Source organism: Pinus tabuliformis, chromosome X (genome assembly GCF_031772625.1).
Source record: "Pinus tabuliformis cultivar Carrire ecotype Pingquan chromosome X, CPIR1, whole genome shotgun sequence".
In the NCBI taxonomy this organism is placed as follows: domain Eukaryota; kingdom Viridiplantae; phylum Streptophyta; class Pinopsida; order Pinales; family Pinaceae; genus Pinus; species Pinus tabuliformis.
Genome location: NC_142308.1, coordinates 1,264,661,736 through 1,264,686,360, shown reverse-complemented (window position 1 = coordinate 1,264,686,360; position 24,625 = coordinate 1,264,661,736).

Here is a 24,625-nt window from a genome sequence, read left to right as displayed (position 1 = left end):
TCCATGATCACTTTCTCCATGAGTTGTTCACTCACTATGAGTTGTACTAGCCTCTACGACAACAATCTCTTCTGCTGTCACTTACCTCACCAAGCCCTCCTCACTCAGTCTTTTGGTAAGTACTGGTTCACTGCCTCTGGAACCTCTTTGAGCACTCTCCTCTGCTCACTCTCTAGGCTGTCTCTTCAACTCACGTTCTTCTTCAGGACACTGCAATTGTCCTCCTTATCCAGCCTTTAGCTGAATGTCAGGTTCAATGCCATCTTCTCTGCAACCATAAACTTCAATCACAAATTTCAATTCAGAAAAATCATCTCACCTCTTAAGATCTTGCATGATCGTTTCCTCCTTTCGCTTCTGCCAATCTGTTTACTGCATTTGTGTAGCTTACACATCAAATTTAAAACTCTGATCTTCCTTTCATCATTCATCATACAGTCAAAAATACATTTCAGTTTTCAACAAAACCTTCTATTTCAACAGAGCATTCCGGCTCTGATACCAAAATTGACGCAGAGTTAAACCTGCAATATCCAGAATCGCACTTTTCTCCATCTTAAAATGAATACATCAAAACTGTCCATATAAAAATTCTGATTGCTGGCAATTTCATACACTATTTTGTGGAAGCTTAAATTAAATCTTCAGTACTCATGATTCAATATACATTGAAATCATATTTCAATTTCAATTAAATTGTAACCGTGTCACCCTTTTGCAATAATACCAAGCAATTCGTTTTAAACTTACCTCACTGTCCCTTTCATTTCCCTGTCTGCACACTGATTCATACTTCCATCCATTTAAACCATTTAACAGCTTATACCCATTTCAAATTCATCACAATAATTTCAAATCTGATCGATCCGCCCCTTAAATGAGATTGCAAATAGTCAACCCTTAACTGTATTCATAAATTGTGTTGAATGCACTTACCAACAGAATTTTATGAGGATTCTTACGCTCAGATTCAGTAGATCGAACAAACCAATCACAATTGCAATCACCATCTCTGTATGGCTTCAATGGCACAATGCGCCCGTCATACAATAAAACAAAATGCGCCTTGCTTCAATTAAACCTTCCGCACGCAGCTTCTGACAAATGGGTCATCGCTAACACTGGGTTTAACACCATTTAAGGCTGCTTCAATCCTCTTATTAACACAGGTCTTCACAATAAAACACTGCGCAGATGATAACGTGAGAACCAATATTTAACGCTTCACAGATATGATCAGTCCCACACTTTAAATAGATCTGCTAATCGGCAGTCTCCATTCCCTTTTTAAGTTATTGACATTCATTACAGCTCTAACGCAATGACATCGGCAATCTCAATTCCTGAGTTTAAATGTTACTTCGTCAACAGTCGACCACCTCCACCATTCTAATGCGATGTGATTCAAATTGAATCGCTGTCACAATCACCACTGTGCAATGTGTTGGTTACAATTGTTCCGATGCTACCTCAATCGGAGATCAGAATTGTTGTATTACAACAGTTGGACAACGACTTCCCTATAATATTGCGATATCTTTCAGATTCAATATCATCTCAACCCAATCCACAAATTCCGCAGCTGGATCTGTGCCTATATGGCGCGATTTTGGATCATTTCTCCACGATCTGATGCTAATAATCAGGAGAACCAACGAATTACAAAACCATTTAATTAAATCTTTAATGGTTATATCGCCAGTTCACTTGCCACGATGGTCGAAACAACAAGTAGCTCCCCCTTTCAAAACGACGCCTGTAATTGAAGAATGCGCATAGGATATACTACGCACATCCACACTAAATCTTTGGTATCGCACTGGTTATAGGCCGGTCTTTATTATAAACACCGGCTCGTACGCATATCTCTTCAATCCTATATCTATATATGAAACAGAGACAGCAGTTCAAGCCTTTAGACAGCAGTCTAACCTCGTGTTACCTGGATATGGCGCAGGCATCTCGGCGATGACTCAACCATGGCTTCAAACTTCGTTTTTAACGCAGAAGATAATAATCGTATGCCAAACTGTAGTCTTTTTCCACGCACTCATAATAATATCCTGATATAAAATCACTTGGAATATCCGCGTATCAACAGTTAACAATTGCGTGTTGAAAAACCACGATATCCGCCGTTCAATAAAAGGATTAAAATCTAAACACTGTCCGCCACAGAGTTAAACATATATCAAGGATCCATACGAAGGCAAGCGGTCCTCCATAATGAATATACCTCAGTAGCGCATAAAAATAAGATCCACCAGCACACATGCGATTTCAACCTTATATAAACACCAATTTCTGCCATCAAGCACAGAACCATCTCAGAATTCATTAAGGCAAACAAGTTCATTCATAACTGAATTCAACACACTCGTATTTTCATAAAAACAAATATTCATATAGAAATTTACATTCATGGCCAGATATACAATCTATGGCCCTTTTACAAACTGCCCGAAGGCTCCCAAGGAGAATCCCTTATACTGTACTCACAACCTCAATGTCTTTTTCCTCTAAAACTTCTTCCTGTTTATACAATTTAAAAATGTCATTAAATTAAATGCTCAATCCCTTCAATTCCTCAACAAACCCCTAAATCTCTCAACATCCCTAAAGGATAGCTCTTTATCCCTAAAATCCTTCCACTAATTAAATTCCCTCATATCCTTTTATTAAATAAAAAGATATTTACAATAGATCCTCACATTTTCCTATTTTACTCAAATTAATTTAATAAAATATTAAAAATCAACACACCCCCTTTTAACATATTTACAAAATAAAAAAGCGCCCTTGATGCTCCTGCATCACTACGCTACAACATATAATAAGCAAATAAACACATGAAGACACCAATTTTTCCATGGTTCACACTAATGTGGTGCTATGTCAAGAAGAATTGTTTCTTATGATAATAAATTTATACAACAAATAGTTCTTAGCCTGTGGACTCAGTTGCAAGTTATCTACACACTTAATTGTAGATTCAGGTCTCTACCCACTCAGCTACAGAGCCTCACCTTCCTTCCAAAGTATAGATAAAAAATATACAACCATAACACAGATCGAGATCATAAGATGATATGATGTCCTTCTTCTTTATTATTGATACTTATTTATATTATTACATTGAGGGATATAACATCAAAATACCATGGTCCATATAACATGGACTCCCTAATACAAGTTACTATGGTCTAAAAACCATTCATCTTTTACAAGATTATATGTTTTTTGCAAAATGTAGGGGATTTGACTTCCCTCGAATCCCCTACATTGTTCGGTATATTTTCTATGTGGTCCACTAGGTGCTCCTATGCTCCATTGCGTGGTCCACTTCGTGCTCCACTGCATCCTCCATTATGCACTCAGTTCCACAAAATGCAAAGTCATCACCCAAAATCTAGGCCAGGTTGGGTTGCACCCAACATCACGAAGAGTTTATATAGAAATGGCAATAAGTGAAGACGACTAGAGCTGTGCACCTCGTCAAAAATAACCTGTACGATGGTGAAATTAGCAACACAATAACATATTATTAATACAAACTACCGAAATGGCCTTAGGAGAAAGTAGTGGTGAAGGAACCAAAAAATCCAGAAATGATGGTGGGAGGTGTAATAGCTTTGAAGCTTGGAAAATGGAAGTTTAGGAAGTTGAATTACCATATTCAAACCTCCCTCTGCCAAATAAAATGGTCCATAACGAGTAGGCCAAGATAAAATAGATGAGCTTATGTTACCCTTGGAAGAATATTGGAAGGAACAGATCAAAGAAAACATACTAATAAAGAAGGAGGAATTCATCTCCCCATAGGAGGCTAAAGATGGTTTAGAATTCACTAGTTCAGAGGATGAAAAATCAAGAGACAAAAAAGAGAAAGTAATAAAGAGGCAATATAGAAGAGGAATGAAAACCAATAGAGAAATTGTTAAAGACACACATGGAATATGAACAAGATATGAAAGAATAAGCATTCATTGAATTTATTATTCACAAGATATATATTTATAATACATTATGATGACTGTTGGATTCATATTCTAAGGTCTCTTAGACTCCCTTTGACTGTTCAACTTCAACACAACAACCCTTAGCAAATTAGGTGTACAACATCCAACCCCTTAATTTGAAGGGGTATATACGAGTCCAAGAAGAGAGATCTAATACAAAATACAACAATGCATGACAACCATAAGCTTAATGTGCTCTCTATGATGATGGCATAAGGTGGGAGAACTAAAGGTCTTAACCGGTGATGGTTTAAGGATAACCACCAACGTTGGAATGCTTAGTGTAGTTCCTGGAACTCTCCCAAATAACGAAAGAAGATGAAGGCTTATGCTAGAGGAAGTGTTCCTCATTTTTGTGAAAAGGGAGACCTTTGGGTCGCAACCTAGAATTCTTAGTATGATTCCGAGAACTCCTCCAAATCTGGAGAGAAGTTGAAATCTTATGCTAGAGGAAGTTCTCATTAATTCTCTAAAGAGGGAGACCTTGGACATGAAAAAATGAGGACTTCAACCTGTGGTGGTTTAAGGAAGGCCACCAATCAAAGGCATGCTTAGGGGCTTCTCTATCTACGGCTACAACCTTGAATTTGGGTATTTTTTCTCTAGCTTTAGGTTTAGGTAGCAGGTTCAAGTTGTTGTTCAGGCTCACTTGATTTATCTCTGAAACTTGTAGATGACCATCAATTCCCCCTAGTCATATACAAGGCAAGAATATGAAGAGATCTCAACTGAAAGGCTTTTCAATATTCAATAAAAAATCATGTTGTATGATTTAAAATTTCTTCTTGAATGTTGAAGCCCATTACCAAGAAGTGATCCATCCAAGGTGAATCTTTGTTATTGCAAGAGGATTGACTTTTAAGTATTTGTTTGAATGATGTGATCCATTCGAGGTGAATCTTTGTTATTGCAAGAGGATTGATTTTTAAGTATTTGTTTGAAGGATGACTGTGCTAACCCCAATTCTCACACATATGAAATTTAAAAGAATGATCTTTCACATGGAAAACTTTGTCACAATGTTGGCATTTCACAATTTGTCATTGTGGAGGAGGAGTAAGAACATGTGAATATGAACCATCATCTAGCACTCTAAAATTGGACTAGCCTGGAATAGTCCAGAGTATGAAAGGACACATCCTTTTCATATACAAGATCGATTATCTGCTTGTTGTTGATAAGATCTTCCAACTGTCTCATGACGGGTTTGGGAAGTGCCAGCTAAATTTCTGCATCTTCATGCAACTCTTCTCTTGCAATGACTTGATTAGTCTCTGTTAGCTTATGGGATTCTGTGTTGTTGTATCTTTGTTGATTATAGCTAAGATTCAAGATGAAAAAATCTATCTTTTTTTGGGCATTTTGCAGACATGGTTTAATGTCAAAAAGGGTATCCTTACTGATGTTTACCATCGCATCAACAATGGAATGTATTATAGTATTCAAGGACTCTAATGCATCATCAAGTCTGATCATCTTCTCAACAACTCAAGTCAGCAAATGATAATGTAGTGATAAAAAGATAAACACCAACTTAGGCTCTTAGGACACCAAATAAAGAAACTATTCAAAGCATTTCAAACTACCAAAGAAGTAATTAGTTTGCTGAGAAAAAACAACCTTCTAGCTATAATGAATGGAAATAGTGTTTTTCCATGAGAAATATTAATGCATTTTTCCCTTAAAGATTTCCACAATGGAAAGAAATATATCTATTGTAGAACTTAGGAGAGATATTATTTACAATTTCTAGGAGTTGGAGGCCAAATATCACTGCAAAGTTTCCTTTCATAATCCTTTTTTTAAAAAGCCACTCCTCAATAATAAAACCAACCCCCCATGGATTTCATGTATATATGGTGAATATTTCTTCTAAGAGAAAAACGAGCTTAAGCATTAAAAGGAGTATAATCATAAAGGCTTGTCTATGAGAAAGAGGTTCCCATGAAAATCTTAATACAGAAGCAGCACAGAAGACAAACTCAATGCTTATCTCTACCACACCTAGCACCCTCCTCAACTTAATGCAAGTGCGAAATTCAATACAGAAACGCTATTATAGTTGGGATGCAATAGAAACTGATCGAGTAGTTATCATAAAATGGGCTTTTACCAAATGAATGAGCGCATATAATTCTCCCCAATCTACAATGTATAAATGGCTCTCTAACGATTTTGAGAATAAAAATTGGTTGGCTTTCATGTAGGACTTGAGAACATGAGGATTTTGTTGATGGTCGACTTGATTATTGAAATCCTTGTGTAAAATAAATCTATTATGTAGAAAAATAACGTGCTACAATAAATTCCACGACCATTCAATGCTAAAATTCAGGAGGCACAGTCAACTGTACGACAACACTTCTGTTAGCTTGCTCAAATGAATTGAGAATGCAGGTATGGTGAGGATGTATTTCACAAACGAGTACAACAACAACGACTTGTTTCAACTTCAAAATTCTTACTATTCCAACGCACTTAACTATACCATTCAACACGACTTACCAGTCCATCACATACAAATAATTAACGGAAAAAAAACAGATATAAAGCTTAAGTCTCTTTCAATACTTTTGACACCACACAAGGTAGCCAACGATATAGTTGATGAAGCAAACAACCAAGACCGGCAGACATTTAAACTTTGATGTAAATATTCAATGTACTACAACCATAGGCAGAGACATTTAGTACACAAATATTCAATGCTCAGACTTCAACGCTCAACTAGATTCAACGCAATCGATATGGTATACCACACATAATCTTAAAACAATCAATGCATTCAATTCATAACATATATGCATAGAATATATGATATATCAATGCAGACATTGACCAGAGTTACGCACAAAACGGAATACCATAAATTAAGCATGAAGAAGGTCTAGCAGCCCTGCGCTGTTCATCGGTTTTCACGAAATGAAAATTTGTAACAAGAACCTATGGTACTTTCTCATTAAACAAATTTTATCCTACACCATTTTAATTCGTACAGTTGCAGCATAATGGAGTTGTTCCAAACCGAAACCTAACATTGATTCTTCGTGTGTGAACATTACAAACCTTCCATAAGATTGATCTTCTGGAAAAATAAGTTATACGATTTGAGGTACATTTACCAGGTTCATGTGAACGAGTCTTCAAATTCGAGCAACCAAAGAAGTTGCTAACAATTGTAGTAGACAAGCTGCAGGCTTGACAGGTCGAGAGAGAAAAAAAACATGCAGAGGTGTTTCTGCTACGGCAGAAAAATGGCAGAGATGCCGGAAGAGAGTTTGCTTAACCAATGGACCGGTATACACATAAATGAAATAGTTAACTGCAAATATGTTTCATCCTTTTGACAAGGTTGATATGGAATAGTAGAATGTGAGTGTTTGGCAGAAAACCTAACACACTAACACACAATCACATAGTGAGGAAGACGACCACATAAATAGTTGTTGGATAAAGCCAGAAAAATGAGTGGTTCACACTTGAGTAGGATATGAATATGAATACAACTTTGATTCCATGTTAAAGGCACATGGAATATCTACAAGATAGGAAAGAATAAGCGTTCATTTTATTTATTATTCATAATATATACATTTATAATATTTTTTTTATGACTATTGGATTCATATTCCAAGGTTTTTTGGACTCCCTTTGTATGCTCAATTTCTACAACATAACTCTTAATGGATTAGGTGTTTAATAGAAATAAAAATGGATAAAATCAAGAAGGAAAATGAAATGGGAACTCAAGGCTTTTTAGACACCCAATTGAAATTGGAATGAACAAGAAATGAAATAAAGGCACCCGACAAGGGATAACCCATGCTCATAATAAATAATGAATATAATTTCATGGAATTACAGGGGCCTAAGCTAGGAGAAATGAATGGTACAAGTCAAATCCTTAATCCAACATGAAAAGTGTAATGGTAACTCCCACCCCCTTGGACTTCCTAAGATGAATGAAAGGCGTTACTTTTATATAACCTGAACTCCATAGTCCCGTCATGGAAATGGGGTCACAAAGTTCCTATTTTCTCAACTTCATTGAAATTTAGAATAAACACTACAATCATGTTCATTGCATTGCGATATATTTTGGTGATATAAATTTTATTGAAATTCGACTCCCAGATTGAAAGTTATGGCTATTTAAAATTTGGCCAATAAACCCTTTCAATGTCAGCAAAGTACTACCACGTGGTAACCCCACATTCCTTTAGTGGTGCACATCACTTCGAGCACCATTGTATACATCACTATGCCCACATGACACCTGTCATGTCACCTCTCCACAAGGACCCCGTTGGACCAACCCCACAACATGTTTGGTCATGATTTATAAATAAAATTTGGGATTAAACCCGAGATAGAAAAAAAGTGGTTTCCAACCACCATGAATTCTTGGACCCCCGGTCTAGTCCTGATTAGGACCCATATCTAACTTCAAACTACTCTGTGCACATAAAACTTTCCAAGCCCCTAAAATAGTCTAAACCGCTGAACTACTCTTTGTGCCAAATCACTCCTGGCCCAACCCATTCAAGCTCAACCCAAATGAGCCCGATTCACATTTTAATCCTCTCAAACCCAAATCTCTTTAGATTTAGACAAAAAAACGAACATGGGCCTAAACGACTTTAACTTGAAATATTTTTCTAAATCCTCTATTTTTTTATCAAGGTGCAACCACATTTCTCTACCTAACTCGATGTTGCTAAAAAAAAATTATGTAAACAAGGAAATCCATCCCTTATGGTAAATAAGAATAAATTAAAACTTGTCGTAAAAATAACAACAATCAATGCATTTTCTAAGAGAGATATTCCTTCCCTCTTTGAAGGAATTTAACCATTTAATCTATGGAAACACGACTCTATAACCTTATCCACGATAGTATCAAATCTCATAGATCTAATAAAATAGAAATGTTAAGTATTCCACTACTCCATGAGAAAGGAATACAATAGCCTACAATTCCTACAAGCTTCAGAACCACATAACATGAATGCTCAACATATCACAAAACAATTCTATAAATACAGGAACTTCCTTTCCTAAAATAAATAAGCAAGGTAGGAGATTCACGCATCACATAAATGTATTTCGAAATTTTGAGTAATCATCAAGATCTTGCAAACACCATGAACATACCAATAATAAAAGCATCCCTAAAGACCTCATATCGCAAGAGTAAATATATAAATACCTCATGACCAACACACAAAAATGCATGCATTCCTTAATAACAATGTTAGCTATACAATTAGTAGTAACTAAAATTTACATGGTATTGACATCCATAGTAACACAAGAAAACAACTTATCTTATGAGGTAATTGACTAGAAACGTAGAGTGGGACTTGAACTCTCCACCCAACCATTGGTTGACTACACTGTTTTTTTTCTTGAAATCAACAACCCTCAAGAGAGATTCAAATTATGAGGAGGTATATTTCTCAAGAGTTATCAACCAGTCACTCACTTATAAGAAAAAATTCTCATTTCTCAACTGATTCTGAATAGATCCCAATTGTAACACCACAATGTCTCTCAACCATCAACAAAACAACATAATGGTTTAAGAAAGGCACATAGAGTCTCAACTCAATTATGGATAAGGATATGCATGAATAAGGAAAGGTTTATTTATGGTGCTACCAACTATAGGAATACGAGTGCACTTATCAAGTAACTTATCAATGGGGCTAACACTTGTGCTTTCAACCCCAAGGAGACAACGGGCATATATCAATCCACTAACCCAACACATACTTTCTCAACCAAGCTAGTTTCATAGTGGTTTATTAACCATGAGACATGCCACTTCTTAGGTGATTATCAATAGTGAAGCCTTGTGGGTTTATCAACTTGGTTATCACGATATCATTGAAACTCCATTGAAATATCTTAGGAATTCAACACAGATGCACACTCATATATCTTGGTAAGCATCACTCAAACTAAGAAAATCCTTAGTACATGCATAGGGGTTCATTCCATAGGAATCGATATCAGAAAAATGGATAGTTTAGTCTCCTAATTAGAGCCACATAGCTTCCAAACTCCACCTGCATCTTCTACTTTGTATATCCTCTTCTATATAATTTCCTTCTTCTTCCCTCAAAGTGTAACAACCTCATAACAATCTCTCCTCATTCGCATTTCTTTCTCCTTAACATTCTCTCACATGTTGGCTTTATTAACAACAATCTATAAGGAAATTTTACAACTTGTCCTATAACTAGGAGCTCATTTCCTCGAATAAATTGTTGCACAATAGGGTGATTCCTTCCCAAGAGGGATCTAGGTGATAACATAAATGAAATACTTGTTTATAATCAATCTCCTCCTCCTTAGTCCTATCAATCCCTATCTGCTTCTCATCCAATTAATGTGTTACAGTTCTAGATAACTTACATGAATTACCATTCATAATGATATTTACAAGAGGGTTAACTAGAAAGGATATCACAAACCTCACCCCCTTATAGGAACATTATCCTTGGTTTTCTACATCCAAACACATACTATTCACAAGAGCTTTATATACATAAATGTTCTTCTTAAATTACTTATATATTTACATTCACAACCATATTCACATTATCTCAATCAACAAACAAAAATGGGTACAACACCCTCATTTTTTGAGCCATCTCCCATGTAGCTTCCTCTGCTCCAAACTTCTACACTACATGTTGACTTGCTCTATTGCTCAATTTTGGAGCATGACTTGCCTCTAGTCTAGAATGAATAGAGGTTTTGGTTGGAACTCTCCCTCTAGTTATACTTGTAGTGCAAACCAATCAATCACATGATTAACATCCTATATATGCCTTTTAAGTAAAGCAACATGAAATAAATTATGATCCTTTAATATAGGTTGTAAGGAAAATCTATATGCCATCAACCCTACTCTCTTTAAAACTTGAAATGATCCACAAAACCATGGTGGAATATTGGCACAAGGCCTAATTTTCATTGAGCTTTTACTAAATCTGATATGTAGGTCAAAATGTTTGCCCACTTTAACTTATTTATGCATTTTATGCTAGACTACATATATCTTCTATCCATCTTGCCCTATCTTTAAATTCTTCCTAATGGATATCATTTCCTACTCCATGTCTCTTAGCATATTAGACCCTATATGGACCCTAATCTTTGGATCACTCAAGATTATAGGAGTTTTCCATTTCCTCCCATAAAGAGCCTCAAATCGACTCATATTTAATGATTCTTGGTACCCATTGTTATGAAGAAACTCCACCATTGGAAGAAATTCTTACCACTTCCTTGTTTGATGCATTACATACATATTGAGCATGTCCTCTAGTTCTTTATTTATTATCTTGGTTTTCCCATCTATTTTTGGATGGTGGTATTTTGTAAAATCCATTTGTCTACCAAAATCAACAAACATTTCTTTCCAAAATTTAGAAGGAAATTTTACTTCCTTATCTGAGATAATCTTCTTAGGCATTCCATGTAACCTCACTATTTGTTTTATGAAAACTTGGGTAACATCACCTGTTGTATGGATAGAATCAACAACCATAAAGTGAGTTATTTTGATCAAATAATACATCACAACCACACTGGTTTCCCTTTTCCTAGCTATTATTGGCAAACCTATGAGAAAATCCATGAAAATAACATTCTACTTCCATTGTAGAATAAGGATTTGTTGTAGCGATCACGTTGGATGCTTGTACTATAATTTTCCCTATTGACATTCGATACATTTGGAGATATATTCAGCCATGTCACTTTTGATACCAAAACAATAATATGATTTTTTTCATGTATATTAGAAGCTTTTTCCAACAAAGGTGACCATAATACGGTGTTTTATGGAATTTATCTAAGATAAGCTTCTTCCAGCTGTTCTTGCAAGGTATACACAACCTATTTTTAAATCCTAATATCCCATATTCAGAGAAAGAAATTCTTACTCTTCACTCCCTCTATCTCTTGCTACAAAATTACTTTTACTTGCTGGTATTGCTTTTCTTACTCCACCTCTTTATTACTTTCTTGAAGATTAGTTCCAGATGAAATTATAGTTGCTACATGTGATACTTGAAACCTACTATTGAGTGCATCAACTATCTTATTTTCCTTTCTCTTTATGTATTTTATATCAAATCAAACTCATTTATTATGGCTAACCACCTAGGCTATCAAGAATTCAACTTTTGTTGATCAAACAAGTACTCCAATCCTCTACTATCTATCATTAATCTAAATTTTCTTCCAAGGAGTTAATTCCTCCATATATTTTTCACGTGGATTAATTCTTCTAGTTCAATATCATGAGTGAAATAATTGTATTCATCCCCATTCAACTTCCTAGACTCATAGCAAACTATCTGCCCATCTTGCATGAGGAATCCACCCAACCCTTCTTTGTAAGCATTTATGTAGACAATGAATTCCTTGTTTGGGTCATCTATCCTTAACAATGGTGCATGTTTGAGTATGTGATTGAACTACTAAAAACTTGAAGCACATTCAACTTTCTGTAGTAATTTAATGCCTTTTTTTGTAGTGTTGTGATGGGGTATCGAATCTTAGAGAATTCCTTAATGAATCTTTTGTAGTATCCTACCAGCCCCATGAATGATTTCACTTTTACTACATTTTATGGATTTGGCCATTCCATAATTTTCTTGGCCTTTTATGGGCCAAATACCAAACCCTCCTTCGAGATTATATGCCCCAAGTACTAAATCTACTACTGAAAGAGCTTGCACTAGATAAGTTTTTCATAAAGCCTATGCTTTGTGAATAGTTATAGTGTGACTACTCGATTCCCTTAATTCTCCTCTTTGGTTTTTGAATGAACCAATATATCATCATTGAAAACTAATAAGAATTTGTCTAGATATGGACTTAGAACATTTCTCATTAAAGACATGAAGGTAGCAGACGCATCTGTAATCCCAAAGGGCATAACTACAAACTTATAGTTCCCATACCTAGTTCTAAATGTCATTTTGTGGATACATTCATCTTTTATACATACCTAATTATACCGCGTCTTAGATAAATATAAAAAATACCACTACGCCCCTCAATTGATCAAACAAATATTCATGGAAAAGGGGTATCTATTATTTATGGTGGATTTATTGAGCTACTTGTAATCTATGGATAGTATTAGTGTTCAAACCTTTCTCACAAAAAGAAATTACACTCCTCAAGGTGTCCACCCTGATATAAACTTTATCTAAAATTTCTTTAGTTGTATCTTCATATTTTGGCATTATCCCTAGCAACAATTCTATGGAGAAATAAATTTCCCTATGTGGTGGAAGTCCAAGGATTTCCTCTGAAAACACATCTTCAAACTATTTTAAAACTAGGTGCTTCATTAACGTATTGATGTTACTTGCAAGGTCAATGATTATTTTTACAATAAACAATTGACATCCCTTCTAGCTACATTGTTTTAATTGCAATGTTATTACTAACATGATTAACATTGGTTTTAGTTTTCCTTGTGGCACCTTCTTCTCATTGTTCTACTTCAAGAATTCAATCAACTTGATAAAATAGTTGAATTTTCATGTGGCTAGCCAACCAATCCATCCAAATGAGGATGTCATACACACCCAAAAATAGAGAATTTAGGTTCAAAATCATGGTCATCCCTCCTATCACGACCGGGAATTCTTTTACCATGTTCTCAACTTGTTTCTTGTCTTCGTGGTTTGCTAGACCAACCAATATTCCTTTGGGCTCTCTTTTCTAATGTGCACTTATCTACTATGTCGAGATTAACATAACTAAAATTAAATATAGAATCAATTAAAATTAAAAAAGGTTAGTCATTGAATATACCTTCCATTTCAATCACTGAGGCCTGGCGATCAACCTATCTATTGTCCAATGCCACATATATGCATGGAAGAATTTGAACTATGTCATTTATTATCTCAACATGATGTATATGTTTCACTCCTGGGAAATTCCTCTGTAGCTGAGGATAATGCCTCCATAAGTGGTTGTTAAATTGGCAACTAGGGCCAAACTCCATGTGGGTTAGCTTATTTCTAGCAACTAATATTTTTATTGGATCCCTCTCGTCGAGAGGTGTAGGATTGATCTAAAGATCATCTGATTCCGATAAGTATTTATGGAGATATGAATTTATTTTGTTTATGTAATTATTATCAAGCCGACCAGCACTTATGTAGGCTTTAGAAGCCCAAACGTCATGTCTATTCAATCTTACGCTTTTAGTATAAATAAGAGAGGATGTGAAGTCTTTTAGTGACACTCTTTAAGTGATCTCCTCTCCACGTCTTGGGTTTTTGGATAAGGAGAAACGTTAAAGAGTACGTTGGGCCAAGTATGATGCCCTAGCTTATATGCAGATGATGCCCTAGCCTACATGATGTTCAAGAAGCCCTAACACTTCTGAACGCAGTCCTAAAATGTAGTCTCCTAATTGCAATAAGGGAAGACATTCTTACACTGTTCATGGAAACCTATACACAGTTCATGATGAGGATTATATGCAGATCATGAAGACTTCTTATATGCAAATCATGGAGACCTTATACGCTGTACATACACATTGTTCATAGTGAATGATATATGATGTGGATACACTATGGTGTTATACGCTGGTTTCACGCAGTCATAACAAATATGTTTATGCAGTCATGGGAGATATTCACATAGTCATTGTTCACGCCGTCATCGGAGATATTCACGTAGTCAATATTCAAGCTGTACATGTTGACACTATTACATAGATCAATGAGTCTCATATGCATTGTACATGATAACACTAATATTCACATAAATGAGATTGCCGTAAAAAGAAAGACCTGTTCACATGAAACCTGTTCACGCTGACAAAGAAGTTTCATCTCTGAAATTTCATGTGAATATGAATGCCAGGACCCACAAACAAGAAGGGATAGAACCCAGAAGCAGATCCGCATTAGGGCAAGTGCTTAAGAGTATATCTCCACCTCGGATGTGTATAAGGACAGACGGATTAAAGACACCTCCAATGCAGACAATCACTGAGATCTTCGCATGAGTAAACAGAGGCACATTCTTGGCAGATCTTAGTATAAAAGATCATGATGATACCCCAGTCAGAGCCCTAGATGGAGTCAACTTAAGAGCCCTAGAGGCAGTCCTAAATGAAGGAGACCTAGCCACAGTCCTAAATGAAGGATATGGCCGCAATTAAGAGGAGAACTAATACGTAGTCAAGGAGGCATCATACACAGCACTAGGGAAGGTCTAATACGCAGTCCTAAGAAGAGCCCTATACCCTGTCCTAAAGGAGATCTAGCCGCTGTGAAGAGAAGCTCTAATCCGCATCAAAGGGAAGGCTCCATATGCAGTTAAGGTAGGCTCTATATGTTGTTAAGAAGAGCTCTAATCTACACTCAAAGGGAGGCCCTAATCTGCCGTCCAAGAGGCCCTTATACACAGTCATAAAGGAGCCCTAATTCACTGTCAAGAGAGCGCTAAATCCGCAGTGATAAAGAAGCCTAAAGCCGGAATCTATGAAGGCCTAATTCGCAGCTAAGGAAGCAGTATAAGCAGCAGATCTGAGGAGCCATAATACACAGTCATCGACTGACCCTAAGCCGCAGCAAAAGGAGCCCTAAACGCAGCAAGAACAATTGTGTTGACAGCATGAGGTAAGGGACTATTTAGGCATCATTTTGTGACTGTGTTTTCTTCTTGTAGGAGGGCCGAGTTAGAGGAGCTCTAGATCAGATCTGTTGGGGTATCTTTGAAGGATCAAGGATAACGTTCTACTGCCTGGAAGCTACAGGAAGACTGTATGTTAGGCCACAGGTCATAACACCACAGTCAAGGTTTGTTCATGAGTGTTTAAGGGCTCATATATGCCTAGATCATCAGCATGATCTAGGAGCTGTCTTGTGAGTTATTACTACTAAGGTTAAAGGCTTTTTTGATGATTGATTGGTGCTGTAATGTTTGGTGCCCTAAATACTGAAGCGGTGACAGCTAGTGCAGTAAAAGACATCAGAGTTCTGGGAGATGTTTTGGGTCAAAGGTTGATCATGATTGGCTTAGTTTGCTAAACATCCTGTTGATACCAGATGTATGATCTTCAGAAGAAAATTTTGTCCTGTATGACCAACATTGTCTTCTCTGGTCACGTCTTTTCTACTGCTGTCATAAATATCAGTCTTGTATATTTGTACTATCTCTCTCTCTGCTGAACAATTGAAGAATATAAGAAGAATTGATCAAGGGTTTCCCCACATTGGGGTTTGTCCCTGGCTTGCGCCATATCTTGTGTCCTCTTGTCTTGGCTTGTCTTCTGCATATTATATTTATGTTCTATCTGCAATTTATCGTAATGCTGATGTGATTGCTAACTGTGAAAATTTAAATAAATTGCTCTAGCATAGAACATACCAAAAATTAACATGGTATCAGAGCTGAGGTGAAGGCAATGCCCAAGCAAGAGTGAAAGAGCAATGACCGAAGACAGTTGGGACAAGACAGAAGGATCAATGGGTTCCTCATAATTCACCTAGGGTGAAGTCAAAGCAGAGAATGTAATCATAATGGCGCAGCCGAAGATTATGATGGTCCATCTTAAGATCACTTTATTGGGAAGTTCGGATCTAAGGGTGGAAGGAAAGGCGGATGCCTTGTTGAAATAAGTTCGGCCGTTATGCGAAGGAGTGTTCGAATGGCAGAGACACATCTCTTGATAAAGATAATAATCATTCTTGGGACATCTTCAAGGATCAAAAGAATGACTGGTAATGCAGGTCATCAAGGAAATGGTCGACTCTTCCAGGAAAGCAAGGAACCCCAAAATCTCTTTTATGTACCTGATCGAACCTGATGTCCATCTCAGAAATGGGAGTCAAAGGTTATAGGGTGGCACTTATCGATGAAAGGTATGTGTTTGAAAATAGATCTTTTAAAGATGTTTTGAGTTCAAGTTTGTATCAAGTTGCAGGAAGTCCACTAGGGACCATGTCCATTGACTCAGAACTGGAGGTCTGTGAGTCAGATGGTGACTAGGATGCCTCAATTCAAAAAAAAAAAAAACATGAAGGTACATGTACCGCAGGAAAATATTATAAGGGGACCATTCCCCTCATGCAGCAGGTTCACAGGTTTGGAACAACCCGAGGAGTTTGAGAATCATGATCAAGGAATCTCATGTATACAAGTGGAAGAAAACCCTCTATGGCTTGAAGAAAAACACCTCGGACATAATATGAGAGGATTGATAGCTGTCTAATGCAGCTGAGATTCACTAGGAGTGAAACCGATCCAAAACATTACTCGAAGGTTGTGGATGGTAAACCTCTCGTACCGACATCTATGTCTGACAAGTGCAGACCCTCTCATTTATAGGAGACAGAGGGAGTTGGATTCGGAATGTGGGAAGATAAGCTGCAAGCTTGTGACTGCCTCAAGGATCTTAACTTTTAGAAGTTATATGGTAATGATGTCGAGGCATCCTACCCATGCAGTCTGGGACTAATGGGAAGTACCTCTCATCTGATCAATGAGTAGGGAAATGAAGTTAGGGACCATAGTAGTACCGATGAACGCATCGTTGTATCTACCATACTCCCTACACTAGGATGACCTCCATTGATCTGGGATCAATGATACTAGTCTGGGACCAGTGGTAGGAGTTGTACATACTATGATGCTGACTTCGGGTAGGCTGAGACTGGTCTCGGACCAGTGGTACATACTTCGAGACTGAGTTTGTGTCAGTGCAGTACTGGTTTGGGACCAGTGAGAGTCGTACATACTATGACGCTGACTTTGGGTCGGTTGAGACTGGTCTGGGACCAGTGGTACGCACTCTGAGACTAACTTCGGGTTAGTGGAGAATGATATGACTCATTATCGATCAATTCTTCTTCTTCATAGTTCAGCAGAGCTACCAGAGCCAGCAGAGCTGAGTAGAGCAGAGCTAGCAGAGCCAGCAGAGCTGAGCAGAGCAGAGCTAGCAGAGCCAGCAGAGCTGAGCTGAGCAGAGCTACCAGAGCCAGCAGAGTAGAGCAGAGCCAGCAGAGCTGAGCAGAGTTGGGAAGAACAGTGGAGGGCACTGATGGCAGAGATAGTACAGTCGTACATATGGATCAGCGGATGGAGCTCTGCCTAGTTCAGAGGGAGTGTTAAATTGGCAACTAGGGCCAAACCCCATGTGGGTTAGTGTATTTATGGCAGCTGATATTTTTCTTGGATCCCTCTCGTCGAGAGGTGTAGGATTGATCCAAAGATCATCTGATTCTGATAAGTATTTATGGAGATATGAATTTATTTTGTTTATGTAATTATTATCAAGCCGACCAACACTTATGTAGGCTTTAGAAGCCCAAACGTCATGTCTATTCAACCTTACGCTTTTAGTATAAATAAGAGAGGATGTGAAGTCTTTTAGTGACACTCTTTAAGTGATCTCCTCTCCACGTCTTGAATTTTTTGAGAAGGAGAAACATTAAAGAGTACGTTGGGCCAAGTATGATGCCCTAGCTTATATGCAGATGATGCCCTAGCCTACATGTTGTTCAAGAAGCCCTAACACTTCTGAACGTAGTCCTATAATGGAGTCTCCTAACCGCAGTAAGGGAAGACATTCTTACGCTGTTCATGGAAACCTATACATAGTTCATGATGAGGATTTTATGCAGATCATGAAGACTTCTTATATGCAAATCATGGAGACCTTATACGCTGTACATACACACTATTCATAGTGAATGATATATGATGTGGATACGCTATGGTGTTATACGCTGGTTTCACACAGTCATAACAAATATGTTTATGCAGTCATGGGAGATATTCACATAGTCATTGTTCACGTCGTCATCGGAGATATTCACGTAGTCAATATTCACGTTGTACATGTTGAAACTATTACACAGATTAGTGAGTCTCATATGCGTTGCACATGATAACACTAATATTCAGATAAATGAGAATGCAGTCAAAACAAAGACTTGTTCACAGGAAACCTATTCACGCTGACAGAGAAGTTTCATCTCTGAAATTTCATGTGAGTATGAATGCCAGGACCCACAAACAAGAAGGGATAGAACCCAGAAGTAGATCCGCATTACGGAAAGTGCTTAAGAGTATATCTCCACCTCGGATGTGTATAAGGACAGACGGATTAAAGACACCTCCAATGCAGACAATCACTGAGATCCTCGCATGAGTAAACAGAGGCACATTCTCGCCAGATCTTAGTATAAAATATCATGATGATATCCCAGTCAGAGCCCTAGACGCAGTCAACTAAAGAGCCCTAGAGGCAGTCCTAAATGAAGGAGACCTAGCCACAGTCCTAAATGAAGGATTTGGCTGTAATTAAGAGGAGAACTAATATGCAGTCAAGGAGGCATCATACACAGCACTAGGGAAGGTCTAATACGCAGTCCTAAGAAGAGCCCTATACCCTGTCCTAAAGGAGATCTAGCCACTGTGAAGAGAAGCTCTAATCCGCATCAAAGGGAAGGCTCCATACGCATTTAAGGTAGGCTCTATATGTTGTTAAGAAGAGCTCTAATCTACACTCAAAGGGAGGCCCTAATCTGCCATCCAAGATGCCCTTATACACAGTCATAAAGGAGCCCTAATTCACTGTCAAGAGAGCGCTAAGTCCGCAGTGATAAAGAAGCCTAAAGCCGGAATCTATGAAGGCCTAATTCATAGGTAAGGAAGCAGTATAAGCAGCAGATCTGAGGAGCCATAATACACAGTCATCGACTGACCCTAAGCCACAGCAAAAGGAGCCCTAAACGCAGCAAGAACAATTCTGTTGACAGCATGAGGTAAGGGACTGTTTAGGCATCATTTTGTGACTGTGTTTTCTTCTTGTAGGAGGGCCGAGTTAGAGGAGCTCTAGATCAGATCTGTTGGGGTATCTTTGAAGGATCAAGGATAACGTTCTGCTGCCTGGAAGCTACAGGAAGACTGTGTGTTAGGCCACAGGCCATAACACCACAGTCAAGGTTTGTTCATGAGTGTTTAAGGGCTCATATATGCCCAGATCATCAGCATAATCTAGGTGTTGTCTTGTGAGTTATTACTACTAAGGTTAAAGGCTATTTTGATGACTGATTGGTGCTGTAATGTTTGGTGCACTAACTGCTTAAGCAGTGACAACTAGTGCAGCGAAAGACATTAGAGTTCTGGGAGATGTTTTGGGTCAAAGGTTGATTATGATTGGCTTAGTTTGCTGAACATCCTGTTGATACCAGATGTATGATCTTCAGAAGAAAATTCTGTCATGTACGATCAGCATTGTCTTCTCTGGTCATGTCTTTTCTACTGCTGTCATAAATATCAATCTTGTATATTTGTACTATCTCTCTCTCTACTGAACCATTGAAGAATATAAGAAGAATTGATCAAGGGTTTCCCCACATTGGGGTTTGTCCCTGGCTTGCGCCATATCTTGTGTCCTCTTGTCTTGGCTTGTCCTCTGCATATTATATTTATGTTCTATTTGCAATTTATCGTAATGTTGATGTGATTGCTAACTGTGAAAATTTAAATAAATTGCTCTAGCATAGAACATACCAAAAATTAACAGTGGTCTTCCTCAAACTTCCAACAAGCAACCGGTTTCCACCATTACCCATCCACTTCTTATCTAACATGTTTATAGGATGAGACATGAATAGTGTCAGTGATGAGCCTCACACTTCCACCTTACTGGAATCTCATAACTTTATTCCCCATTCCTTTATAGTTGTACTTTTATTTGTATTTCCAATAAATCTTCTATTCAAATTTGTGATTGGATTTTTCATAAAAATACTTTAGCTTCCTAATAGCATCCTCTAGATTTTGACGCTCTCAAAAATTTATTATGTCTGTGAAGGCTTATGTAAATGCATCAAGTTACCTATCAATCTTTGGTTCCTCATCCTTGAGGTAAGGCACATACCTTAGCAATTCCAAAAACTTGGTTTTATATTAATTAGTTGACAACTAGCTAAACTTGAATGGATAAAACTTGGCTTTTTTTTCGTAATATCCCTCAAATAGATACTTCTCATGAAAATATATTTCAAACCTCCTCTCAGAAAACTCTTCTTATTGAATTGTTTTGGCATTCAACTTCATATCTTCCTACCAGATATCAACTTTTCCTCTTAGGATAAAAGTGGAGACCTTTTATTTAATATTTTTGGAGTACTTCTTGACTCAAATAACTTTTTCATTCCTCTCAACCATACCTCTAATGTTCTAGCCTTCTTCAAATTTCCATCAAATGTAGGGGGGTTGTCCTTCTTGAATTATTTAGGCATCAAGTACTTTCCTTTCATTCTTTACTGGTAATGCCCTTTAATTATAGCACTAGGCAACTCCTCAAGGATTCTTCCCTTTATCTCTACAGTATTTAAATGAGTTCCACCCCTCATAGTGTCATCACTTCCCTACCTATTCCCTTTCTTGGATCTTCTACCCTCTACACCATCATTATTCAACTCTTCTCTTTTGAGTCTAGATGAACTTTACTTAAACTTGTATTTGGATCCCAATTCATCTTGTTTCTATTTATGCAACTATGATAGATTTGTAATATGAATTTATTTATTTATTCATGCTTTTCTCGGGTCTTGAGAAGATTCTCATTATTAGCATTTTCACTTCTCAATTCAAACCTTAGACTCCTAAGAGTATCCATCGAGTTAGGGGAGCCATATTCTCTTCCGTTTCTCACTAACTCCATTTCATGTTCATGTTAATACCTATTGGTGCTATACTATACCATTATGATGCTCATCCCTTGTCCCTTGATGTCTTGTTATGTGTTGTCACACACACACAAACATTGTCAAACAATCACAAACATAAATACATAATCTAAATCATCACTTTGGATTATTAATTTATGTTTATTAGTGTATCTCCATCTAAAACATCACATTCATATAGAATATCCATTACGAAACAACAATCATATAAATTTTAGAACTCACATATAACATGAAATTCACAACCTGGCGAAAAAACATGCAATTCAAAATCAGTTTCTCTTAATAGCACACATCATCAATCATTATAACTTTTACACTCTGTAATAGAGTTCAAGACCATCCTTTAGGCCCCATCAAGCCCAATCCCTAGCCATGACCTTAGCCTTACATTCAAACATAATCTAACACATTAACTTACTACATTAGAGTATCAATACTTCTCCTCCAAATGGTCTAGTGTTGAACCTTCTGCTCTAATACCACTTTGTTACAATACTTCCCACCCCCTCAATATTCTCCAACCAAATGGAAGGTGTTACTTTCATATAACCTGACTTGCATAATATTGTTGTGGAAAATTGTGTCACATAATTCCTTTTTTCTCAACCTTATTATAACCTGTAATAAATTCTACCATCATATTTTTCTAATGAAGATATTTCCGACGATATAAATTTTATTAAAATATGACTCTCAAATCAAAAGTTACAGTCGTTTGAAGTTTTCCCAATAAACTCTTCCCATGTCAACAACTTACAGCAACATGGATCCCACATGGCCCCCATGTGGAAACCCTGCCTCACTCTTGGATGGTCCACGTCATTTGCAGTGCTAACATATATGTCGTTGTACCCATGTGACCCTTTCCACATCACATGTCCACACATGCCCCACCAGAATGGCCCCAAACGTGTTTGATCATGATCTCACATCATAAAGAAAGGTTGTGGATATGATATTACATAAAAAAAGAAGTTTCTAGCCATGAATGATTCCTGAACCCCTGTTCTAGTCTGGATCACATCCCATATCTAACTTCAAACTATCTCACATGCATAAAACTTCCTAGACCCCTGAACTAGTGTGAATCCCATAACTAGTACATGCACCAAAGAAATCCCAGCCCAACCCATTTGAGTTTTTTCCAATCAAGCCCAACTCATATTCTAATCCTCCCAAACCATTAGTTGTTCGAGCTCAACCCAAAAACAACTACCATAGGACTAAATTCCTTTAACTTAGAATGTTTTTCTAAGTCATTTGTTGTTCTATCAGAGTGAAACCAGGTTTCTTTGATGAAGTTGATGTCACCCAAACCTATGTAAACAAGAAAATACATCCATTATGTTAATAGAAAAGAATTAAAATTCAACATAAAAATAACATTGATCAATGCATTTTCTCAGAGAGATCAACCTTCCCTATTCTCAAACTCTTCGCCCAGTTAATCCATGGAAAGACATCTCTATAGACTCAGCCACAATAGTATCAGATCTCACATATGTTGTCAACACAAGTATGTTAAGTCTTCCACTACTCCATGAGTAAGGAACACAATATCTTGCCAATATTGCAAGCTCCATAGCCTTAGCATGCATGCTCAACATACCACACAATTATTATATAAATGCAATAAGTTCCTTTGCTAAAATAAACAAGTAATCGATGAGGTTTACAGACCTAAATAACATGTTTAGAAATTCTTAGTAATAAGTATGACCTTACAATCACCATGAAGATACCAGCAATACATGGATCAAAAAATCCCTCATACTAGAAGAGAAAATACATATATACCTCATCACTGACACACATGAATAAACACATTCCTTAATAAGAATGCTAGCTATACAATAAATAATAATTAAAAATTTACATTTTATGGTCATGTATTGTAAAACAAGAAAATAAGTAATCTTTTGAGGTAATTGATTGGAAACTGAGAGTGGGAATTCAACTTTTCACGTAATGGTAGGCTAACTACACTGTTATTTGTTATAGTACCAAATCACCCCCAAGTTGGATTTAGAGTCAAAGGAGGTAAATTTCTTAAGATTTCTTAACAAGACACTCACTTATAATGGAGAGAGTCTATTTCTCATGTGATTCTTAATAGATCCCATTTGTAACACCATAGTGACTCTCAACCAATAAAAAGAAAGCACAAGGGCTCAAGAAAGGCACAAAGAGTCTCTGTTTGGTTTTGGAGAAGGATATGCATGAATAAAGGAAAGTTTATCATCAATGTTAGTTATTGTAGGAATATGAGTTCACCTATCAATTATCTTATTAGTGGTTCTAGCACTTATCTTCTTAGCCCCAAGGCTACACTAGGTGTATATCAATCCACTAGTACTTGATCCAAATTTTCTTAGCTACCAAAATTAACCAAGATCTTTTATTTCTGTTATGTTAGTAGAATTTCATGTGAAAGAGTATGAAAAAAACACATGTGCATACTTTAAAGAAGAAGAAACATAAAGGTAATCATCAAATCAAAGAACACACACAACTTGATAATAGAGTTCACCCAATGTGTGTTACGTCTCTGGGTTCAGTGTCAAGGGTGGGGAGACCATTTCGTTATTTGCTACAAGATGATGATGAATACATGATGAGTTCCTTGTGAACACAAGGAAGAAATCCCTTAACTAGATTGGCATATCTCTCCATGAGAGGTTATTCGATCAAGAAGTCTTACTCATATAAGCTCTCATTCAGTGTGAAAAAATATCAAACTCTCACATAAAGTGGCATATAATGATCATATCATAAACTGGCATACATGGATCTCGAATACAAAGTATCATCTCAGCAAAATCAAATGAACACATAGCA